Source organism: Parus major, chromosome 14 (assembly GCF_001522545.3).
Source record: "Parus major isolate Abel chromosome 14, Parus_major1.1, whole genome shotgun sequence".
NCBI lineage: Eukaryota > Metazoa > Chordata > Aves > Passeriformes > Paridae > Parus > Parus major.
The window spans coordinates 13,198,653-13,223,610 of record NC_031783.1 but is presented as its reverse complement, the minus strand read 5'-3'; the positions used below and the strand labels follow the sequence as shown (position 1 = coordinate 13,223,610).

The 24,958-nt window shown below is 56.9% G+C and overlaps 1 protein-coding gene across 1 annotated transcript in view; it reads left to right on the top strand.

Annotated features, from left to right (window-relative positions):
* Positions 1-236: 236 nt before the first annotated feature.
* The window catches only part of LOC107211375 (ATP-sensitive inward rectifier potassium channel 12), a 29,361-nt gene continuing 4,639 nt past the window's right edge, over positions 237-24,958 (top strand). Inside the window, exon 1 of the mRNA XM_015643341.2 lies at positions 237-458. The gene's annotated coding sequence lies outside the window, so the exon portion shown is untranslated. The remainder of the gene's footprint in view (positions 459-24,958) is intronic.

Sequence of the window (24,958 nt, the reverse complement as noted above, 5' to 3'; positions counted from 1 at the left end):
ACTTTGGCAACCATGGGTCCCCCAGCATCTTCCAGAGCCCATTTGAGGGTGAAGGCTCCGAAAGCGCAGAGGGAGTTTGAAGCTAAATTCACCTGAGTCTGGATCTCTTGGTCGCTGGGATTTATCTATTTTTCTTTTTTTTTCTCCACGGGGAAACCGAACCAAGAAAAAAAGCGTGTTTGCTTTTTTATCTTTTTTTTCCTTCCCCCACCCCCTTTTTTTTTTAATCTCCCTCCTTTTTTATTTGTATTTTTTATTTTTATTTCTGTTTTTTTTTTCTTTGGGAAGAAGATTTCTTTTTTCCCCTCTGTGGTTGGAATGGAGGGGTTGGGTCTGTGCCTAAGAAGCAGCAGCCAAACGTCGGTCCTGGGAGAAACCCGAGTGGATGTGGGGTCCCCTGCCAGCTAACTCTCCAGGAGCTGCAGCCCCACGGCCGGAGGGGCTGGATGCAGTGAGAGGTAAGTGCCGGCTCCGGTGCCTGCCGACGGCGGCTCCTCCGCTCCTCCAGCTCCGTCTTAATCCCAAGTCAGAGGCAAAAACAGCAGTCTCATAGTGAGTCAATCACTTCCACCTATTGCAGCCCTAATGGAGAAATAAGACGGGGAAGTTTCACAGCGGCGGCTCCACGGGGAAAGTTCCCCCTCACCCCTGTGCCCCAAATGCCAGCTTGGGGGGGTGGGAGATGTTTTGCCAAGCGGCGTCACCGTGCCCATGCCATGGGCCCCCTTCCCTGCCCAGCCAGCACTGAGGCTTTGCTGCTGCTTTTTGGGTTCCTCTCCGAGCTCCTGCTCCCCTCTGCTCGCTTCCCCCGGCCAGCTGGCTTCCTCACCCAAAACTTTTGCACAGCGCTTGTTTTGGGCGATGCCCACGCAGGGTTATGCCCCTCGATGCCCACACAGGGATGTTCACATGTGGCTGTGACACACAGACACACAAAATAAACCTGCCTGACCCTCTCATCCCCAGGCCCCTCTGGCAGGGACACGCTTGGGGGGAGCCTGGGAGCTGCAGGGCTGGGGGGGCTTTGAAGGCAAAACTGCAAAGCGCAGGGAAAAAGCCGAGTGAGCCGACCACGGCAGCAGCAGCAGCAGCAGCAGCAGCAGCAGCAGCAGAATTGCATCACTGTAATAGTATCGGCGCTGAGCACGAGCCAGGCGAGTAAAATTGTCCAGAAAATGAACTGTACTAAAGTGCCTCCAGTTAGCAGCACCTGCACGCCTTCAACTGGGTGCTCGAGGCCGTTTGTATTTTTAGAAGTCTCTCTTAATTATAGAGCAAAGAGTGTGAGAGGGAAAATGGTGTGTATTTAGCAGCCTTCCCGGACAGTTTTGCAGTGAATATGAGCACAAAAATCACCAAATCGGGGTTTTTTTCCTCCCCCCCTTGCACTTGTGATTTTGAACCACCTGTTTTGCTGTGGTGTCAGCAAACGAGGGCTGGGTTTTTTTTTCTTTCCTGTTCTTAGAAAGCGTGGCGTGACTTTGCCCGTGATAAAGATGGGAAGCAGTCCTGCTGCCTTCCCTCTGCACCCCAAATCATCCCCAATTTCTGAGACCTTCCCATGCCAGGGGTGACACTGGTGGGGACAGGGGACTCTCATGTTGGTGCCAGGTCTTCTGCAAGCAGCAAAGAGCTGGGGATGTTTTACAGGTCACTGGGAAAAAAAATCCACAACAAGCCCTGCAACAACTCATTTTGCTCCTACAAACCTTCTACCCCTCATCCCCTTCTCCACAAAACTTTCCAGGGCCTTTTCTTTGGAACAGCAGGTGAAATTCCCTTTGTGTGAGCACAAAGCAGTGAAGCCACCAGAAAATAATGAAAACAAGACTAGAAAAAAAAAATTAAAGAAAGAAAAAATCCTTGCCTGCTCTTTTCAGGCCTGGAATAACAGTGAGCGTTCCCATCCTTGCCAGATAAGCTTAATAAAGCCCTGGCTTTGCTGGAGAAGGCACCTTAAAGGCCACTTCACTTCTTGCCTCTGATCCAAAACACACTTTGAAATCCTCTGTTGCCTCTGCTGCTCTTTACCCAAAAGAGTTCCTTTACCTGTGAAGTCGAAGTAGTTTTTTCCTTAGCCCTGGAATAACCCAGGGGGTTACGACAAATCCCTTGGGACCAGCTGGGGTGGGATTTTGGTGTCTCCCCGACTCTGGTGCTCTGTAGTTTTCCGTGGTGCTCACAGTGGGGTTTTCCCCTCTCCTGCTGGCTGGGGTGGCTTCACCGGCAGCGCAGCACAAACCATTCCTGCTGCAGATAAACTTCGGAGGAGCTGTCGGGGGAACGGCGCCGTGAGCCAAAACCCGCCATTCCCACCCCAATTCCTGCCAGCTTTGAGGGGCTTTTAGGGTGTGAATGTGCTTGAGAGACACGGGAGCCTCACCCAAGCTCTGTGCAGGGGGAAGGAGGCCGGGTTGGCAGTTTTGGGGTGCTGTCTCCAGAAGCAGTGGGAGCGCTGTCCCTGTGAGGGGTTGCTGGAGGGACAGTTCTGTCCTGCTCTCCTGTCACCGCTCGGTGCTGGCACTTGGAGGGGACACCTTATGTAAGCAGTGATGGCAGTGCCGTGCCCCAGCCGTGCCACCGTGCTCTGCCAGGCCCTGTGTGGCCTCGGCCACCTCAATTCCCAGCTCTGAGGGTCCCCTCTGGGTGCAGGTGTTGCTGTGTCACTGTGGGAAGGAGCAGAATCTCCCCTGTCAGGGCAAACAGCTCCAAGCGCAGGGGTTTGCCTGTGCTTTTTGCAGAGTTCTTGGTTGCACCCTTCCCAGCGCTGGCTCTGGCATCCCCAGCCCTGGGGAGGTGGCTCTGGGCTCAAACCCCTTTCTAAGCTCTTTTGCACCCCTCGGCTAAAATCCAGTCCTGTTTGTGTTTGGCAGTGCAGGGCAAAGGCAGGCTGGCATGGATGAGGAGGGAGAAATTGTCCTCCGAGTGTGGGGGCTCATGTCCCAGACCATGAGCCTGTCCCTCCATCCCCCTTGGGTCCCTGAGTGCCCAGTGCATGCCCTGCCACCTGCCCTGAACCTGCCTGAAATGGAGGGAAGGAGAGGGAAAAAATGAGCTTTGAGGGTCTCAGGAAGCCCCTGTGCCCCAGGGAGAAGAGTGTGGCAGGAGTCTTGTCACTCCAGCTCCACTCCAGCTTCTGAGTTGGGCTGGAAGGGAGAAAGGTGGTGGCAGGTGGCAGGATCCCTGCTCTCCACAGCTCTGGGTGACTGTGGGCTTGTCACCTCACAGGGATGTTCCCTTCTTTCACCATTCCTGGCTCGTTCCTAGCTTGTTCCCTAGTTCCAGTGTGGTCTTCCAGTCCCAGCTTGATCCTGGTTCCCAGCTCACTCCCTCATTCCCAGCTTGCAGCGAGGCAGGACTGCTGGTGGGCGATGGATTTCTTGCAAAGCTCTTTCAGATTCCCCCGTTGGACTTTTGAAGCATCTGGTATCACTATCTCAGAGTCATTATGAATTAATTAACATTAATTTCCTGCTCTGGTATCTCCCATTGCTGAGACCTTTAGCCTGGTTTTTTTTCCCCCCTGACATCCCCAAACAGAAATGGCCAGATCCAGACAGTGCCTGACAGAAAGCCAGAGAGAAACTGTGGGGCTGTGGCTTCCCCATCCCTGTCCCCATTCCTGTCCCCATCCCTGTCCCCATCCCTGTCCCCATCCCTGTCCCCATCCCTGTTCCCATTGCTGTCCCCATCCCTGTCCCCATTCCTGTCCCCATCCCGCAGCATGGCAGGGGATGCTGCCGGGATCCCGGTGGTCTGTTAGCCAGGATAAAGCAGATCCCGGGGCACTGCCTGCTCACTCTCTGTGCCCCCAGCACGGGCAATGGGTGTTTTGGGGATGGGTGATCCGGGTGATGCCGGCTGTGCCGTCCCTCACCTCCGTTTCCCCGCAGGGATGCAGGGCAGGTGATGCCGGGGCTGTCCCGCAGGGAAAGGATCTTCCCTTGAGCTCTGGAAAACCCTGATCGTGGCTCCCCAGCTCGAGCTGGAGGCACCAGGGATGTTCTTCTCTGGGATGCTGTTCCAGGGACGCCGATCCCAAGGAGGTTGATGGCGGGGATGCTGTCACAGGGATACTGGCCCCAGGAAGGGCTGCTGACCCTCCAGATTTGTCAGGATGGGGATACAGATGTAGCAGCCTGGGATCGGGGCTGGATCCTTTGCCCTGGCCGTGTTCACCCCGAGGGAGTCACAACCCGACCACCTGGCTCCTTCCCTGAGCTCCCACCTGCACGGCTGAGCCCTGGAGAGTCCAGAAGGACTCACTGGGATGTGGGTGCAGCACCCGCTTCCCCCCAGCCCCATCCCATCCCATCCCACCGCTTGCCCCATTCCCTGCCCCACAGCGGCACAACCCTCCTGTCCCCCCAGTGCCACCCCCAGTGCCACCCCCGTGCCCCATGGCAGGGCCACAGCAGCCCGAGGGCCACCCCAGCCCCGCCGCAGCCCTTGCAGGGTGGGCTGAGCCGGTGAGGTTTTCCCCAAAGTGCGGCAGCCCCGCGGCTGGGGTGGGCTGGGGGGTGGCAGCCCCGAGGGGGGCCGGGGGATAACCCCGGTGTCCTACATCCCCAGAGCTGGCTCGGGCTTATGTAACAGCCGTGCTGCAGTGTCTGCTCTGCTCAGCGCCAGTGGCACCGGCAGAGCTGCAGCGCGGAGCCCATCTCCCGGGATATTTGCTTTTTGGGGACAGCGGGGAGGGAGGGGGACACCTGCGGGGTAGCTGAGCTCCAGGGAGTGGCCAGGAGCTGGAGGGGGTGGTTGGTAAGGCTGGCTGGGAGTGAGGTTGAGGTGTCTGCCCCCAGCCCCTTCTGTCAGTGACCTTGGGGGCCAGAATTCCCCCCGGGCGGCAGCACCCTGGGGAAGGAGGGGTTGGGGATGGGGACAGCAGAGAGGGCCCTGTCCTGCTCCTAAGCCAGAGGACAAGCTGGTGCACCCTGATGCACCCCCTGCCACCCTCAACCATCTCGGAGAGCACTGTGCAGGTGGGGAAACTGAGGCAGGAGGCTGTGATAGCCCGTGGGGAGCAGGTACCAGGGACCCTCTGGATGGGGAAGGGATGGGGAATTAGCAGCTCCGCAGAGAACCCTGGGTTGGAGATGCCCAAGCTGTGCCCCAGAGCTGGTGTCCCTGCTCAGGGCTGGCACACGGGCACAGGGACCTGCTGGCACTCGGAGCAGCCTGACAGGGACATGCAGCTCTGGGGGTTGTGTGACATGACATGGGGCATGGGGGGACATCAGGCTGGCTGCAGCACCCTTCATGTCCCCAGCTTGACTTTCCAGGGAGCCACAGGGCACCGGAGCAAGGAGCTGTGTGGAGAGACCTCACTCCCAGGTTGTGCCACGGAATGGGGGGTGACCAGTTTGTCACCAGCATGTCACCACTGCTGGGGTACACCTGGCTTCTGACCCAGCCCTGGGAGCCCGAGGGCTGTGGGTGGGCTCAGGGTGCTGATAGCAGCCCAGGGGCTCAGGGTGGTCCCTGCTGGAGGTCCTTCCCCAGCTGAAATGTCATCACAGTCCCAGTTCAGCCCTGCTCTGGCATGGCTCGCTGGAAGCAGGAGGAGGGGTCGTGTCCCAAGGGTCACCCGGTGTGGTGGGGACCTGGTGGGTCCCTGGCCCATCCCGCTCACACAGCTGGGCTGTGCCTCCGTGGTGCTTCATGGCCAGTGCTGAGATGGGGACAATGCCACCACCTGTGAGTGCCAGCTGCCCACAGGGGTGCCTGGCAGGGCAGCGTGGCTGTCACTGTGGGGAAACCCAGTGTGATCCCAGTGTGAAATACGTGGTGCCATCCACCAGTGAGAGCTGGGGTGCCCCCAGGGACAGTGAGACCACCCTTTTCTCTCCTGCTTTTCCCCTCGTTCCCAGGCTCAGCTGGCATTTCTCCTGGGGCTGGGTGGGATGGAGCCCAGGCACCCCCAGCATTCTGCTGAGCCCACTGCTCTCCTGGGCACCCCCAGGAGCCGCGGTGCGCGCTGTGCTCGGCACAGGGACCCCGCACCCTGAAACCGGGGGAACCAAGGACAGCAGTGAGCTCATCCCTCCTGCCCCAGCTGGGAAAATCATTGCATTGTGCTCCCTGTGAGAGGCTCAAAGGCCTTTGGTTCTCTTTTAGGACACGGCTGGAAAGGAGCCACCAAAACAAATGCCAGGAAAAATAAGCCTTCAGTAGTGGCTACTTTCTTCACGGGATCTGAATGTGGATCCCTCACCTTAGGGAGCCCTTTGGGGAACCTTCAGTGCTTGGGCTGCAGGGACAAAACTCACCCCAACACAGACCCTTCATTTCTGCCAAATTTGGTGGATGATTCAAATGTTGGGGAAGAGTCTCTGGATCGTGCTGCCCTTTGTCTCTGCAGCAGCACATCGAGCCCTGGCACAATCCCCTGGAGGGTAGGGGCACCTGGCATGGTGGGACCCTGCTCCCCAGCCAGGGTGGGATGTGGCAGTGAGGCTCTCAGCTGGGCTGAGAACAGCCTCCAGCTCGTTACACACACGGGCCAGCTAATCTCCATCTGACAGCGAGTCATCCTTCCCACCGTGCTGAAGGCTGGAATGACAGTGTGGTTAAAGGGGCTGATGAATTAAGTGCATCTTATAAATACATCAGATATTAAAATTCCCGTGTAATTACAGTGCAATGGATTATGTGTGGTGCTGAAGGGGAAGCAATTCAGTGGAGCAAAGGAATTACAGTGAGAGAGGAGAGGCAGTGAAGTGTAATTGCACCCAGCTCTGCTCTGCTGCGGGGTAGAGCAGGGGCTGCTTTGGAGTTGCAGTGGGAGCGAGGCTGAGCGGCCTCAGAGCTCTGCTGGCATCCAGAGCTTGTCTGGGACACTGCAGGGACTGGGGAGATTGAGTTGGACCTGCAGAGTTTTGTGGAGGGGACTGAGAGAGGGTTTTGCTCTCCTTCATCCCTTGCTCTCCCAGTGAGGAAGGGACCCCAGTCTGTCTCTGCCCACACAGATCCACAAGCTTTGGCCATTGCTCACTCCAGCATCCCACTGCTCCCAGTGCTCCCATGTGTGACCAGCAGCCACTTCTTGAGCAGATCTAAGACAAGAGAACGTGATTCCCTTTCCCTTTCCCTTTCCCTTTCCCTTTCCCTTTCCCTTTCCCTTTCCCTTTCCCTTTCCCTTTCCTTTCCTTTCCCTGTCTCCCCCCTCAAATCTCTTCCCTTTTTTTTTTTCCTGCTTTTCCTTTTCTCTCTCCTTTCCCCCTTTCCCCTTCCTTTCACTCTCCATGTTCCCAGCTCCCCAGGCAGCTGCAGGTGTGTGAGGTCCAGGCAGAGGTTGGGTCCAGGTGTCCAGATGACCAAACAGGCCCCCCCATCATTCACATCCTCACTCCTCCGTGTTTTCCAGCATTGCTGGCACAGGGGGAATATTTTTGGTGCTTTCAGCCCCCCTGCCCCAGGGAGGGGGTGCAACCTGCGAGGGACTTTGTGGTCAGAGTGTCCCCAGCAGATTTGGCTGCGGTGCTGCCGGAGCAAAGGCTTTGCCTTAATGAGCTGGTGCTGCTTTGCTCGTTAATGATGTGGAGCGGCGCCATCAGCAGACAATTAAGGAGTGTTGTCCCAGGCTCTAATAAGGGCACAGAGAGAGCCGGCTGGGGGATGCTGTAGGATGCCAAGAGTGGGGGCACCCACCTTGGAGCATCACTGACCCTCCCCAGCACCTCCCACAGTGCTGCCTCCTCCTCCTCTTCTTTCTCTTCCTCTTCTTCCTCTTGTTCCCCCTCCCCAGAAGAGCCAAGAGCCACACAGGACATTGTCCCCATCGTGTCCCCACACTTGGTGAGGACACGGGGCCGTGTGACGCCTGCCTTCGCTTGTGCAATGGCATTTGTTCGCTAATTAGCACAATCTGGCAACCCACACCGTTCTCCCAGTCATTAATTATTATTAATTATTTGTTATGCAAATAGGGCCGAGGAGGAGGGCGCTGAAGGCAGCACAAACACAAACAGTCCCGGGCCCAGGCGTTTATGTAACACGGGTGAGGGGACACCACGGGAGGGCCTGGAGCCATCCAGGCTCCTCTGCTGGCCCCTGCCTGGGGGAGCTGGGGACAGGCTGGTGGCATCAATGGCCATCGGTGTGGCAGGGCTGGTGCTGGAGGGGACTGCAGGAGGGATGGATGTGGGCTGTAACCAGGAGAAAAGGTGATTTTCAGTGTCCTGGGGGATGAAGGGGATGACCAAGGGTGGATGGGCGTGTGTTGGTGATGGGTGGCTGAGGAAGGTGCTGCTGGCAGAGGTGGGAAAGGCGATTGCTGCGTTTTGTGGGTGCTGAGGATGTCCTGTCCCACTCTTTTCCCTGTGGTCCATCCCTAGGAATGCTGTCTGGGGAGAAGTTGGGGTTCAATGTTGTTCAATGATGTTTCAGTAAGTGGCAGTTTCCTGTCTCCATCCCCCGAGCTGGACTATGGATGGGGCTGGGACCCACCTGTGCATCCCTCCCACTCCACTGCCTGGTGCTGATGGGGCATTATTTTGGGGTTCCCCACCTTCCCCTTCCCCTCCATCTGGAGCTCTCTGCTCCACCCATGGCTCTCTTCCCTTTGCATTCCTCTGATCTCACCATCGACCCCGAATGCAGCCATCACATCCCTGTGACACGGAGCAATAGCACCAGTGGCACCGTGCCACAGGGACACAGGGACACAGGGACACAGGACTGGCAGCAGCAGGGCCCTACCCAAGCCCTGCTTGAGCAGTGGGAAAGGGAACTGAGAAAAAAATGGAAATTAAAGAGAGGAAAGAATTAATAAGGATCCTGCCTCAACCACAATGGCTTTGTTTGAGGAGAGCTGATACCACACGCTGGCTAACGCTGCTCCTCAGAGGGTTTTGGGAAGCAGAGAGGTTTTGGCCATGCCCAGGTGCAGATCTGGTGTGCTGTGAGTGTGGTCTCAGTCTCTGCCCAGCCACTGATATTCTCTGGTGTCCTGCTGCTGTCCCCAGCCAAGTGCTGCACCACGAGGCCACTGTGGGCATAAAGCAGAACCCTGGCAGAGTGGAGATTTGGGGGAAGAAATGTGTTCTCACAAGGCTGTGCCCATCCTGCTGGGTGCTGCTGTGGAGCCATGTCCTGGGACATGGGACATCCTGGAAGCTGGAGGATGCACAGGGGATCACCCCATAGTCTGTGTATAGCTCACCCTGACTACCCTGAGCACAGAACAACCTGTTCAGTGAACAAACTGAGCTGTTTTTAACAATTCCCTCTTCCAAACAGCGAGCTCCACGTGGATCAGCTGTACATCTGTGCATATCCCTGTCCATCCCTCCCCAGCCCTGCTGTTATTTGCTTTTTGCACTTCCCAGGTTCCCCAGTCACCTCCCCCTAAGGCTTCTTCCTGGATTTCCTCCATCCCGGGGTACTTGCCCTTTAGGGGAACATTTCTTTAGAGGCATTTCCCAGCAGGCATGGGAGAGGAGCAGCACTTTGCACAAGCTGTGCTCAGAGCTGCAGCGATGTCCCGACAGAGCTCTCCCATTATTCCTATGCCTGATGTCCATGGGGAGCTCAGCCTCTTTTCTTCCTTCTCCGCTGCAGGAATCAGCTCCGGCTGCTGCCAGGGTTATCTCCATCCTCCAGCTTGCAGCACGCTCTGCTGCTTCCCCGTCCCTCCGAGGGCTGGGGCTCGACCCCGGCCGGGCAGCACACGCTCCTGCAGCGGAGCGCCGCGGCTTCATTCTCCCATCGCCAATCGTAAACTCGGAGATAAAATCGGGATTAAAACCGGGGGACTTGTAGAAGTTCCCTGCCCTCCTCCTGGGCACCCGTGCGTGCTCTCTGCCCCATCCTGGTGGCAAACCTGAGCCGGGGGCTGCAGGGAGGGCTGAAGGCAGCTGCCTGTTCCTACTGGAGCTCTGGGCTCCTGCCGGGAGCCGCGCTCAGCCTCGCCCGCTCCAGATGATATCGGCGGGGAAGCCGCCGCCGGACGGACCTCGCGGTGCGGTGAAAAGCAGCTGAAGGTGAAAGGATCTTGCATCTGTGCACTGCTTTGTGGCACAAGGACGCTCTGAGGAGCATCTCGGCCGGGTGCTGTCCCCTGGGGGGCTCAGGGGGCTGCGGGGGGCCGGAGGCGCAGGCGGAGGCCGGGGCTCTGCATGGAGCGCAGCAGGAAGGAAGCGCTCGGCGAGGACACAGCCAGCACTGCGTGCACGTCCTTACATGTGTGCTATTTTCAGCTTGACGGGGAGCAGGCCAAGTTCTCCAACAGATTGAGTTGGGAGCTGAAATCCTCCTCTCCTCCTCCCCGCTGCCCAGCACCCACTGCCTGCAGGAACGCCGAGTCCGAGTGTGCCCCGGGCACCTCGTTCTGCTCCGCGCAGTCTGTGTTCCCACCTGGAGCTGAACACAGCCCGTATTCCCCACTGGAGCTGAACACAGCCCGTATTCCCCACTGGAGCTGAACACAGCCCGTATTCCCCACTGGAGCTGAACACAGCCCGTGTTCCCACCTAGAGCTGAACACAGCCCGTATTCCCACCTGGAGCTGAACGCTCTCTCTCATAGCAAGGCTACAGGATCTGCTCAGGGCCAGCGGCTGCAGCTTCTCCTTTCTTCCTTCCCTACTTTGGGCTGGTCCAGACACCGCCAGCAGCATCCTCCCAACCCCAGCCCCAACCCCATCCCATCACGGATCTTCTTCATCACCTGCCTTTGGCTTCACTCACACACATTCCCACCTGCTCCGTCCTTGTGTTTTTTCCCCAAGTGGAAAATATCCCTCTTGCCCTCCTTCCTCCTCTTCCCAAATTCCCCCTTCCTCACCCCCACCACTGTGACCCCTCCAGAAGTGCAGCCATGTCCTCACCCTTTTGAAATGCAGGAAAGAAACCCATGTGCAACTTACTGTCTCGGCACCCTGTAATCATTTTGTCAGCCAAAAATCACTTTTGTCAAACCCCCACAGGCAAACCGGGAGGGGATGGATTGGGGAGAGGCACCTGACACCATTCCCTGCTTTTTTCCCCCCTTTTCCCATCTGGGGTTTTGTTTTACAGGCAGGATAAGCGCTGGGTTTTCCACTCCTCTCCCTCTTCACGTGTTTCAGCAACTGTCCAGAGAGAGTGAAAGGAATAAGGGGAATGTTGCAGGACAGCAGCAAGGCTGGAGAAAATGCATTGCCAGAGGCTGGGTCTGCTCAACAAAGTGCAATTACGCAATGGGAGGAGAAAGCTGCTCAGCTGGAGAGGGGTTTCCAACCAGGACTAATGGAGCCCCAGGCTTGATCACCTGGGATGGCCCCAAAGTGTCCCTGGCCCCTTTCAGGTGCTGGGGGGCATTAAATGGCTCCTTCTGTCCAGCACATGAGCTGCTCTGAGGGGTTTTACAGTGGGAGGTCAATGGAATTGGTTTGCTCCATCCTGAAAGCAGCAAACTGAGTGACAGCAGCTGCCTGGCCCAATCCTGGGAGCCCAGACCTTTCTCCAGGGCCGAGCCCTTAGAGGAGACAGGGCTGTCCTCGATGTCAGCCCTTCCACTGCAGCTTCAGCAGGGGTGTCCCTTTCTCAGCCCCTTCAGCTTCTCTGATGGGTGTCTGGGGTCACAGCAGCAGCTGACAACAGCCCTTTCCTCCAGGAAAAGGGTGGAGGCAGTTGGAGTCAGCATTTCATATGGCCTTGAGGACAGATGGGCTTCCCAGGACCGGCAGACGGTGTGGGGGGGACAGGCTCTACTCCAAGGGTGGGGACCTCTGATTTGGGTTCCTCAGCCTGGGAATGTGGCTCTCCCTTCCCTGATTTTCCTTCAGCTGGCACTTGCCCGAGCACTGGGGCGAGCTGCCTGTGCCAGCCTGTGTCACATGAGCACCACGGGGAGTTTGCACAGAGCCCATCCCTTCTCCCTAACCTTTCCACTAATGAGGAAGCAAATTCTTGGGATGGCTGCAGCGCTGGAAGGTCGAGCCATCACAGCCTGACAGCCCCGCTGCCCCATCCTCCTTTCCCACGTCCTTAGTGGTTTGGGGTGTAAAAAGGAGCTGGGAACGGGATACTCCAAGGAAATCTCGTGTCCAGGATGGCACCATTGACTGGAAAAATGATGCGCCACGAAGCGAAGCACTCGCCGAGCCCTGCCTAGCAAACATGCAGTCGTTAACTCTGCGTGAAGTGTTTGCAGGTCTCCAACACAGAAAGAAAAAAAAATAAATCCCCAGAACCCACTTGCAAATGCTGCTCATCTAATTAAGGTGCCAGGAAAGGCTCATCCATCCTTATGTGTCCGGTGTGTCCTCAAACGCGCACGTGAAATCCGGGCCATCAAACACTCGGAGCCGGCATCGCAGCGAGACGCTCCCGTCCGGAGACAGGTCTTTAAATCATCCCCGAGCTCTGGGAAAACTGCAGACAGCTCGAGAGCGGAAAATGAAAAGGCAAAACGTTGCTCCTGGAGCTCTTGCCCTGAATTATTTGCTCAGCTTTAATAATAAGTTACACACAAGGCAAACTGAAGCTAATCAGGTGGTTTTATGGGGAAAACCAGTCCGGTGGATGCTGTGGAGCGGTGCTTGGTCCTTTGGTCCTCCAGCACCTTTGGGAACTGATGAGCTCTGGGAAGATGGGTTGGGAAAAGAGGGAAAAAAAACCCTCTTTAATTGTTTTTTGTGCAGTGTGCAGGTGTGGGAACTGGGATTGAAGCTTTTCATTGATTGTCCTGGAGCTGGAGGGGACAGCAGTGGTGGGGATGATGTTGCTCTGTCTCCGCTGGCCCTGTTGCTCCCATGGGTGAATAATGGTGAGCACCAGCAGGGAAAACTCTGGGCTGTTTCCCTGCCTTATTCTAGGCTAGTTTGACTAAATCTGGCTCGTTTAGGATGAATCACCTCAGCACGGCTGGTTGTGACCTGCTGGCCACTGTGCTTGCTGAGCTTCTGCAATTCCTCTTTTATTGGTGAAAATGAGAAGTTGCTTTTTCTGCCCTTTTCTCTGGGATCACAGATTGCAAATAATGATTGCCTTAAACACAGGCTATTTCCCAGCTTTCTGGGGATGGGATTGCTGGGTGTTCAATGCCGGTGGCACCAGGAGCCAGGCCAGCTCTGTGTTAACGTGGTCCAACAAGCATCTTAATTTAACTCTCTGTAATTTAACTCTCCCCTTTCTCAACTTTATCTTTTCTAATGGAGCTGAGTGGATGAGGTCATGCCACAAGCCATGTGCTGCATCCTGTGTTTCTCATGGAAAGGCAATATCTGGGCTGGATCCTGCAATGGATCCCATTTTCTCATGTGTCTGATTCTGTGGGATCACATGGAGCACAAGGAGCTGCTCACACTGAGTGCCTGGACACATCTCCCTGGATTTATCAGTTTCTGCTTGCTGCTTTTTCTCCCATTTCCCTTCCATGGGATTATTTATAACCAGGCCAACTCTTCCCCAGCCCTCCTCTCCCTCTGGAGTCCCCAGGTGTTGCCTTGAGGAGGCAGGTATCTTGTTCCCAGTGAGAGATGCTGTCAAGGCTTAGCCCAAGGGCACAGGTCTAAAACTTCCTGCAGGAACAATTTGCTGCAGGAATTGTGCTGAACCAGCCAAACTGGGTGGTTTCAGGGGATCAACCAGGACTCGCTGAGATTATCTCACCTGCTTGCTTCCAGCCTGATCCCATTGCTTGTGTAACTCAAATATGTTTTGTAAGGAAAATCTGACCTGATGATCCTTCTCCCTCTGGGCTAAACCAGGACCTGATTTTGGTGTTCTGGCAATAGCAAAATATTTGTTTTCCTCACAGCTTCTTTTCTTTGTGACTCCCATCAGATCCCTGAGGATTCTGCAGATGCCAAGTCATGTCTCTGAGACAGCAGCAGGTCTGGGCACATGGTTAAAGGTGTAGATGAAGCATTTGGGGACATGGATTAGTGGTGGCCATGGAAGTGTTGGATTAACAGTTGGACTGGGTGATCTTTTCCAACCCTAATAATTCTGTGTGGTGCAGGAAGGCAGGGAGCTCTCCAGGAACCCAAAGAGTGGCTGCACATCTGCCTTGGGTCTGTCAGGACCCAGCAACCTTTCCTCCAAATGGAAAATGTGCTTTTGGGGTAAAAAACCCCAACAAAACACATGAAAAAAGATGAGTGGCTGTGATGCCATCTGTGTCTGCAGTGTGGCACAGCGGGGACAAGCTGTGCCCAGACTGCTGAGCACCTATGCCAGGGAGCTGAAAGAGGTGGCACAAGCATTCCTCATCATTTTCTCCCCCTGGGAGAGGAATGTCCTGTTTCTCTTGAGAACCACACATCTCCTTGGCATCTCTCTCTTTAGAAGCTTTGATTTCTTTTCCAACTGTGGCTCTCTAGCCTCAACAGCATGTCTCGGATTTTTTTTTCTCCCACTGGTCCCCCTCCTGTTGATCCCAGGGGAAAGGCTGGCTGGAAACAGCCCTGGCCAGAGGCAATGGAGTGCTGGGGGGCAGCAAGTTGCCAATTCATTTGTTTTCCTCGATGGGGTTTCAAAAAAAGTGATGGGCTGATGAGTTTGGAGTCTCAGGGGGGCAATTTCCCTGGCAGCATCCAAGTTGTGTCACCTCTCTGCTTGGCTCTGTGACGACAGTGTTGATTTGAATTCTTCCAACTTAAGACTGATTTAAATGATGGTGAAGTTGGGGGGTGGCGTGTGGGAGTAGAGCACTGAGCGCTATTCTTTTTCGGTTGTCATATGCCTCCATAAAGACTTCTGCCTTGGGGATTTGCATAGATCCGTGGTCCAGATTGTGCTGCAAAACCCACCGGTGGTCCTCAAAGCTATGGCAACGCTTCTGTGCTGGCTCCTGAGGCAGATGAAGCTGGGAAGTTTAGGTGTGTTTGCAAATCTTATGCCGTGATTGTTCCTTTTTGGGGCTGGGGGATGCAGACGGGACTTGGAGAGCAGCTGGGAGAGCCCACTCCTCTCCTGACCGACAGCATTCCCCCTCCTCTGCAGCCCCATCCCCTGGGGAATGTCTGCCTGCATCTTTATTCTATTATTTCATATTCTATTATTTCATATTCTATTCTATTCTATTCTATTCTCTTCTATTCTATTCTATTCTCAGCATGTTCTGCTTTGCTGAGCGCTCCCAGCCTCTCACTCCAAACTACTCTAATTTGATGGCAAGATGGTGAGGTCAGGAAAAAAAGCCAACATTCTCAATGTTTTTGTGAAAAATAGGTGTTTGGGTAATGACCTCATGGGGAGGGAGGCTGCAGAGTGAGCCAGTCTCCTACCAGTGAAACCGCAGGAGGCGAACGAGTGGGATTGTGCAAATGTCCCAGCCACAGGGAAAGCTTAATTCGGTGGTTGTAATAGCTGAGGACACGCACATCTGTAGGGAAGCAGGCTCCCTTCCTCGCTCTGCTCCCAGAAGGGCTTGTTTGTTTAATTTTATCTCGTCGAGAAAATTATAAAAGGAAAAAAAAAAAAAAAAAAAAAAAAAGAGACAACCACCACTCTGTGGTTTTACTCAGCTGCAGCACAAAACCACCCCAGCGGAGCCTGGAGAGCGCCGGGAGCGAAGCCCTCGCCTGAGCCCAGGTATTTCCGTGGGGAAGAGGGGCAGCGAGGGGCCCCCGAGCTCTGCCAGGACCCCGCTGCCTGCTGGCACAGGGCCAGGCAGGATGGAGCCGGCTGTAGGAATCATCAGAGCTGGAGAAATCCCCACATCGCACTCGCTGCTCTGCTCTGCTCTCCCACTTGCACCCCGTGCTGACCAACCCCACTGCCCAGGGCAGCGGCACCCTGGAAAGAGGGAGATATTTGCCCTTTGAGAGGCTGGAGGAGGATGGGGGTCTCTGGGGCCCCAAGCCTGGCTTGCCCAGGTGCCACCAATGCACCTTCTGGCGGAGCAGAGCGGGCAAGGTTGGATTTTGGGGCAGAAAGTTGAGATCTTTGTGGTGGTTAGTGCTTTGCAAGCTGCCATGTAAGCCCCGCCACAGAGATGGCTGGTGCGGCTGGATAACGTGGGAGCGCCTGTGCTCTGGTTTCAGCTCGTTTTCCTCGCTGTCATTAGTTTAAATTTCCGAGGGAGCCTGGGCTTGGCATCAGACGCTGACATCCTTTAATTTAACAAATGTAAAAACGGGACCGTTTCCAAGTGGAGTGATTAGAAGCGTCCCGCTCCGTCCCGCAGCCGCGGTGTCGGGCGCTGGCCGGGCCATCGCCCCTCGCTGTCACCGCCAGCCCGCTCCCCCCGCCCGCCGGGGCTGCGGCTGAGACCTCCCACACTCGTCACACGGGTGTGACATCCCATCATCGCCATCCCTGCCCGCTGCTCAGCGCTGCCGGGAGCTGCCGATGGGCCCGGCTGGCGAGGAGCAACAGGGGGGCTGCATGCGGGGAGCGCAGCTCGCCCAGGGCGGGGACGGGGCCGTGCCCCCCGTGCCACCCCCACAGCACCCACCGAGATCCCGTCACCCCCGGCAGGGCCCTCTCCGCCTCCGGGTTTGCGTAGGATGGCGCGTGTCCCCCCTAAGCTGCTTAATGAGGGTTAAGAAGCTAACGGGCTTATTTCCAACAATGATTTCCACAGCTCTGCAGGTGTCCCTGGAAACGGAGTGGCCCTGCTCCCACCCGGGAGCATCCTGCTGGTGTTCCCAGCAGCCAGCCTGTATCGGTGCTCAGCCAGCCGAGCAAATCAGCGGCTGTTTTCAGGGTGTTTCAACACGCTGTAACAAAGATCCAGGCTGTGGTTTGGGGAGGGAAGGGGAGTAGGGGGGGTGGCATCCCTATGGATACATCCCCCACCGCCCTGGTCCCTCTCGCTCTGCCTCCAGAGCATCTCTGCAGCATCCCTGGGCGGTCGCCTGGAGACGGCCGCCGCGGGTTGCCACAGCGACGGAGCCTTCGCTCAGCATCCCTCCAACTCCGCAGCCTTGGCCGAAGTTGGGCGAGAGAAAAACATCCCAGGGAAGGGACTCCGTCCCCCCCTGGGGTAGCAAGGGCAGGGCTGGGGAAACTGAGGCACAGCTGGTGGGTTTAGTGGCAGCTGTGAGGTGATGGAGAAGGGTTTGGAAGTTGCCTGTGGGGGTGGTGGGAATGGGGCTGGTGGAGGGCAGGGGGTACCTGCAGTCTCTGGGGTGGGGGGCAGCTCTTTGGGGGGCAGGTGCTGGTGCAGCACCCCCACATGAGTCCTCCCAGCAGCAGCCATCGATTGCCACCATGGCAATGTCAGCCGTGCTCAGGTTGTCATCTGTCATGACACCCAGCTCGTGCTGGGATGGGCTGCAGGGTGTGCACATCCTGGAGAGATCAGCCAGACCCAGAACCCAGACAAAAACTTGGGGTCCCCTCCACAGGATGGGGAGATTGGCCACAAAACCTTCAGTGTCCTTCAGGGATGGGGTTCCACGGGGTGACACGGTGGCACAGGCTGGTGCCTGACCCTGGGGACTGTCTGCAGTGAGGGAGAGGAGGATGAAGCCCTTTGGGGTAACCGTGGCAGTGGTGGCCCCCACCAGCCCCACCACGGAGGGCTCCCCCCACCCAAGCCTATAATTAAAGACGATGTCCGTGGAGGGCGAGGAGAGGTTACGTAACTTTGGCGTTTGGAAAATTCTTTCTGCTCCCTTATCGGCTTTATAAATATCTCGACCTGGGGCCAGGCCAGGCAGGGGGGAAAGTGATGACAAGGGCTGATGCCAGTCCCCACGTTCAGGCCCCTCCAGCCACTGTGCCTCAGTTTCCCCATCTCTATGGACAAAAGCATCCCTGCTTCTCCTGCTGTTGTGCTGAGGGGAGGGCTCCTTGCTGCCTGTAGAGCAGTGAGTGGTTTTCCCCTCCAACAGAAAAAGAGGGGGATTTTTCTTCCTCTCCTGGAATAGGCTTGAGGGTGGTTTTGGGTCACAGACCTCCTTAAGTGGCAAGACCAAAGAACCTGCCTGCAGCACTGACTGCCTTGCCCTAATCTGGTATCACATTCCCACTTTTTGAATTTGTTGCGTTCTCCTGGCTGGTCTTTGATGTCCTAAAAGTCTTTGGGTGGGGGTCATGTGGTGCCTCAGCCACTGTGTGTTCCCAGCAGGATGCTGGGAGTGGGTCCCTGCCCTGTTCCCCCTGCTCCATCCCAGCCCTCCTGACCCTCTGTGTGGCACAGCCGAGCCAGGAGATGCTGGTGCATGGCTGGTGACCACTGCAGGAGGTGCAGGCTCTGAGGGGGGGCTGGAGCAGGTCCCCTGCTCACGTGCCCTTGCATTTACGCCACTTGCAGAGTTGTGTGCCCGCGGGGATGTCGGAGGGCGGCCGGGGCCGTGTCGATAGCAGCACAAACGGCGCACACAGCCAAGGGCGGCCGGGCTGGCGTTGTGTAACTCTCCGTGAGGCTCTTCACCAGGGGCATGTCACCATGTCCCGATGCCACCAGACTTGTCATCCTCCCCAGTGCCACCAGACTCAGCCCCTGCCCCACCCATAGGGCCCTTTTGCTCTGTGCCCTCCTATTGCCATCAGGGCCACCCAGCCATGCCAGGATGCTGTGTGATGTCTATTTTTACTGCTCAGGGGATGCAGGACCAGGACCCCAGGGGTTCTGCAGGCTGTGGCAGCAGCATGACACCACCTTTACCTCTCCAAATCTTCCTGTGACAGCATTTTGGGTTTGCCTGCTGGTGCCCTTCTCCTTGTCAGCCCATGTGTGCACACACAGCAGTGCCTGGGCTCGCCAACGCCAGGCACTCACCTTGTTCATTGTAGGGTTGCCCAAGGACAGACGTGGGGGTTGTTATTTTAGGGCTGGCCAAAAAAAAATAGGGATCCCTTCATTGCTGTTGTGATCCTGCTCTGTGTGCCTGAGCAAGCCACCCACCTGTGACCTGCTCTGTGTGAAGAAGCAGAGGGGGAGCACAGACAGATGTGCACCAAACCTTGGTGGTATAAAAATGACCTTTGAAATGCTTTAAATGCCCAGATCTCTGCCACAGGGTCTGTGTCTGCTGAGCCCCTTAACAGCAGAACCCAAGGATGGGGCACAGGAATAATGAGTCACTTTAGGGACCTCGGTGTCTGGTTCCTTCCTGGCCACCTCCATTCAAACAGGGCTTTCCAAGCAAGGTGGGTGCCCTGGGTGGTGACAGTGGAGTGTCCCACAGCTCCTCACCCCCAGGCTGCCAACATCAGTGGATGCTGACGTCGGGCAGAGATTTGACTTCTCGCTGCCAGGGCCAGGCTGAGAGGGCACCCACGGCTGGTCCCCGTGGGCAGGGAATGAGGGAGGATTAATTGAGTTTCTGATCTCTGACGGCGAGAGGGCACGAGAGCAGTGACCCCCCCAGCGTTACGCAACGCCTGTGCTAAATCTTCATGCAGCAGATAAAGACGGTCCCCAAAATACCCTGCCCTGCCTCTGCTGCCCTTCAGCTACTTGGGTTTGGGGTCATGCCTGAAGTTTGGGGTTGTCCAGCTCTCTGGTGACAGAAAGAAGGGTTGAAAGGGAAGAAACATTCTGACAGAAACCTGTTACCCCCTGGGAAGGAGACTTCCTCCAAACAGGCTCTGCTTGAGGAATGATAGATTTAAAGGGAGTCCTCACCGGATTTCGAAGACACTGAAACTCATGAACTGGTGTGGGCAGAGCCATGAGCTGGAGGAAAAATAATAGCTGCAAAAACAACACAAGGGCCTTTTTTGTCTTGAAGATGCTGGACAGCATCACAAGTGTGCCAGGGGATCTGGACAGCCCCAGCAGAAAAGGAGGAGGATTTTTCATCCTCTCCTGAGAAGATGGGGTTTGTGTCATGGCCATCATTAAGCAGCAAGAACAGAGTGGTCTTGCCTTGGAACACCGACTGCCTGGCACCACCGTCTGATCCACCAGTTTGGAATGTGTCTCATCCTTTTGGCTGGTCCTTCACTTCCCAAAAAGCTCTGAAATCCCCTCCAAGCTGCTTCTATTCCAAAGCCTCGGGGACCACTGAGGCGCTTGGGGCTCCCCACCGTTGTCACGATTCCCCTCCCTGCCCCATGGAAATGCCACCGAAGGTGCACATCCCCCTCGCTGGTGGTGGCTCCCAGGGGCCGAGGCCGAGGTGCCAGCTCCTGTACATGTAGGGAAGAAGCGAGGCTGTAATCTGAGCTCGGGAGCAATTAGACAGGACATCGGTGAAGTCCCCGCCGCCCGCCCGCTCCCTCGGCCGCCGGCACCGGGCTCAGCATCCGCGGCTCTCGCTGCGATCGCGGGGTAAGTGGAGCCAGGAGGGCGGCTCTCCCCGAGCTTGGCATGTCCTTCCTCCCCGTTTCCTTCCTCCTGGGGTTAACAGTCACGTTTAGGGCTCTGCTGACACCTTAACCCGCGGCAGTGCCAAAGAGCACTGGGAACACAGCACTTCAGGGGTGGAAACGACAACTTTACCCTGGCACGGCCACGGAGCCAGGAAAACAGCCTGGGATAGCTGGACACGGGCTGTGTTTGTCACGGAGAGTTGAGCACTTGTTAATGCTTTGATGGAGCAGGAATGATAGTGGGTTCAAGGTCGGAAAAAGTGTGGAGGGTGCAGTTGATGTCTCAGCCTTGCTTCCATCCCAGCTCTCCCGGCTGGAAGGGATGTGTGTATCCTGAGCTGGTCCTCATGGTCATCCCGCTCCTTTCCATGCAGATTCCCAGCAAGAATGTCACCGTGGGGAGATGCCATCGCTCTCCCCACAGCTCCTGGCTCCTGCTGGCAGCTCCATCGCTCCCAACCTGCCGCGTGTTGTGCCTTCAGGATAAACATTTCCTGGGCGCGGGCTCTGCCCACACACAGGAACAGGAGCAGGAGACACGGCTCCTGGAGGGGGGGTTGTGATAGGTGAGAACAAATGAAAACCTGCTTTGGGAATAATGGGATTTGGGAAAAAGGCCTCAACTGGAACCAGGCAAGCGGGAGGTATGGGATTAATCTTGCTGAACGAGGATGAATGGATCCAGATCCATCATCTCCTGCCTCTGACCCTGAGGTGTGAGAGGGCTCTTGAAATAATCCGTGCCTGTGATATCCCAGGGATGCTTCCAAGCACTGGTGTTACCTTCAGGATAGGAAGCACTCAGCACTGCGGCCCTCAGCTTGTTTTGTTGGTGATAAAATCCAGTTGGAGACATTTGCCCTTTCTGCCTCGCTTTTCCCTTTCTTCCCACGGTGGTTTTTAGCAGCTGGATGCTCCCCTCTTGGTCAGGGGCAGGGGTGTTGCCTCTCCCCTGAGCCTCTTGGCATGTGCTGGATGGGAACCTGCCATTCCCAATGGAAATCCGTGTCCCTGCAGAGGCGCCAGCTATGGCAGGCAGGAGCGTGGCTGACTGATTCCAGCTCTGCCATCACCACTGGGAGGTTTGGGGTTGGAGCTGGAGCTTGACACGTATCCGGATTTGGGAACATGCAGGAGGGACAAGGACCATGTGATGGAGACACCCCAAGGTCACTGAGCCATCCAAGAACATCCCCTGGCCCACATGATCCAGGGATGGTTTTCTGGGGAGGGAGGTGCCCACCACAGCAGGGAATGGGACTTGCCTGGGGTCTTGTACAGCCCACTGGCCCCTTGGAGCAGCTGGGTTAGGTGGTATTTCAGTTCTAAGCCCTGGACACCTGCCAGCCATGAGTCCCACCCAGGGGGCTCCCCTTCACCCTCCAAAGACCCCGCTGATCCAGCACCAGCCATCTCCATCACCAGAGTCCCGACCCCACCAGCTCCTGAGGCTCCTGGGACACTGTGACCATGGCAGGACACGGGGACAGGGCATTGCTGCTGCAGGACTTTAATTTGCAGGGCCCCAGGACTGCTGGGAACAGATCTCTGACGTCCTGTGGGTCAAATCCTGCTGGGTGCAGGGTCTGGAGCATCAGCAGGCTGGGAAACCTCCCCTCCCCCTCGCTAAATCCCTTCCCCGGCGCAGGACAGTAGGTTACGGGCCTCGACCAGAGGTTGGATTTAAGGAGATTACAATTTCTCCCCCAGGATAATCTAGAAATTCAATTAAAACTCTCTGTCTCCTGCCCAGGCTGCAGCAGGGCCCCGGGGCACCCTGTGCCCTGCAGCCATGGCCGGGGAGCGCTGGGGTCCCCCCGGGCTCACACCAGGTAAGGGCTGACCCCTCCTCCAGGATCTGGCCAGAGCCCCCACCCCTGCCTGGGGAGCAGCTGGGGCTCTGCCCCTCCCAGGGCAATTTCCTGGGATATTAACACCTGTCCTCTGAGCTGGGGCAGCTCTGGGGGGCTGTGGGGGTCTGCAGGGGCTGTGGGGAGGGGTAAGGGGGTACCACAGAGGTTTGGGTGGGTGTCATGTGGACAGGGCAGTCTGGCTGCATCTCCTGGCGTTTTGGGGGATCCTTTGGCAGCCCCTGGTGCAGGTGGGTCCCTGCCAAGGCCTGAAACCCCCTTGCCCTCATCCTTCCCCCCAGCCATGTCCTGTTTTCTGGGTGTATGGATGTGAGGGGCTGGAAGAACAGCCTGTGTTTTCCAGGACAATGAGATGGGATTCCAAGACCCGGGGGGTGGCAGGGCTGGCTGTGGGTTGGGGTGACCGTGGGTGTTGTGGCATTCCCAGATCCCTCTGACACTGTCCTGCAGCCAGGCAGGGAGGGGGACAGCCCCCAGGAGCAGTGGGAGGCAGCAGGGGGGGATTACAGCCCCGGGGTTCTGTCACTGCAGGGTGTGGGTGCTGGAACAGGGATGGGTGCTGGAGCCGGAACAGACGTGGAGGCCGCTGGACTGGGATGCTCAGTCCTCACATCAGACAATGGAGTTTGGGGCCAAATGAACGCACAGTGCAGCCTCTGAAAGACTCTTTTCCAGGATCTCTCTGCTCCAGGGCACATTTAGAAGGAATTTTAGGGTGCTTAAATACAAGCCCATCACCCTGCAGGGGTCACCTGGCCCCAGGGGTGACGAATGCTGCACGGGGCCCTTTTTTCTGCTCCCGTCCCGTGGCATCCACACGTGGCTCAGGGGGACAGGGATGAGCCAGCATCTCTCCAGGCACTCCATCACCTCCGGTCTTGCCTCCAAAGGCCTTCCTTGTCCCAGGTGCCTCAGTTTCCCTTCTGCATGTGCCACCAAGACTTGCAGACAACGGTTTCTTTACAGCTTGTTGGAAACAGGGGAGTACCTGGGGGGCCTGGGGAGGGCTGTGTGCCCATGGCTGTTTTCTTCCCGTGTCCCTGCCAAAATGGAGCAGTTTGTTCTCATTAGGGATGCACTGTGGTGGGAACCTCTTTCCTGTCGTCCCCCCACGGCAGTGGAGGGGAAACAGGGGGCCATTTATTCTCATTTATTCTTTACATGTCTTGACCTGGCCTGCCTTGCGCTGACCCTTAATTTTTCGGCGGTGCTCCAAGACTGGGCATTGTAGGAGGGAGTTGCTGAGGCACTGCAGCTGCCCGGGCATGGCTCGGGGAGCCTCCAGCCCCTGAGCTGCCTGCCCTGGGTTTGCGGGTGCCCGGGGCTTTGTCGGGACGGGATGAGCAAGGGATATTCGGGCTTTCTCTGCTGCGCCGCACACAGAGCTCCCTCCTCGCCGCTGACATTGCTGTCCTGCTGCTGGGGCATGAAGGGCATCGCCTCGGGAGATAGCAGCGTTATCTCCGGCTCGGGGCAGGCAGCAGAGTGTGACCTGGCCGGTCACCTCCCCTGCCCCGCACACAGGGACCTGCAAACTCATCATCCCCAAACGCAGCTCCTCCGAGCCCCCACCTGAGCACAGCCCGGTTCTGGGCGCGCTTCCAGGAGAAAATCCACGCTGGGAGGGTGCAAGGACTGGGGGGTGGCAGCCGAAACGCGTCCCCCTCCAGAGGTGCAGGGAAAGGTGTGATGATAAATCGCATTGACACATTCAGCCGTATCTAACTAATGACTTCCCCGGCACTCAGCACATTTTCCCAGCGTGCTGGCTGCTCCGAATATTGTTGGAACATTTAACATCCCCTTTTAAGAAAAAAATAAAATAAAATAAATAAAATTAACAGTGCAGTTGGCAGATTGCTGGAGGCACTCGGGTTGTCGGCGGGGAGCCGCTCCGCGCCGGGAGCTGGGTTGCTGCAGTTTCGTGGCAGGAGTTTTTGCCTCTCTTGTCAGCTCATTAGCTGGGGCAGTCCCCGATGCCTTCGGAGCCGCGGGGAGCCGGGGCCCGCTCATTCCCGAAACTCGAATTAGGAGTGTTTTGTTTCCTAAGTGTTAACGCTGTTAGCTCTGCACGGGACGCGTGGCACCCGCTGCAGGGGATGGTCCCGGTCCTGCGTGGGTTTGTCTGGGATTGACGGGCAGGGATTGTCACGGGATGTTTTGATTTTGTTCCTGTGAGGGAAAGTTTTGATAGGCGGGTTTGTGAAACTGCTGGGAGCAGGCAGGAAGGGGGATGCACCTCTGGAACACCTCTGGCAGCCCCCTGGGGCAGACGTGGCTGTGGGGAGATGCCGGGCTGGTGCTGGAGGATGCACTCCCGAGCCGAGGAGATGTCGGGTGACCACGGGGATGTTGTCCCCTGTCACCGCCCATCCAGCCACGCGTTTCCAGTGTTTGCATGAGCCCTCTCCCAGCCTGAGCCTCCCGCAGCGGCAGCGTGGGGCTCCAGCCTTCAAAATTTAAACCAAAGCAGAAATTCAGCTTTCAGCGAACTCGAGAAAGTGTATTTCCAAACAAAACTGTGCTAAATAAAGGACGAGCCGCAGGCGGCCGCCTGCTCCGGCACATCCACTTTGCTGCCTTTATTTAGCTGCCGTCTCCCCAGGCTGCCGCTGCCGGCCTGGGACGGGGGGGTCTGTCCCGCTGTCCCTCTGTCCCTCCAGGAGCTCCGGGAAGGACTCGGTCCGGGAATGTGGGGTCCTGCTTGGGAAAGGGGCTGTGCTACGAGAACTTCCCGATACCCAAAACAGAGTCGGCTCCTTGGATCTGTCCTGGCATCATCCTGCAGCAGAGGGGTCCCCGAAACTCTGTGAGACATGGGAGGAAAGGAAAAGAGAAAATGGGAAAGGGAAATTAAAGGGAAATTGGGAAAGGGAGAGTGGGGAAGAA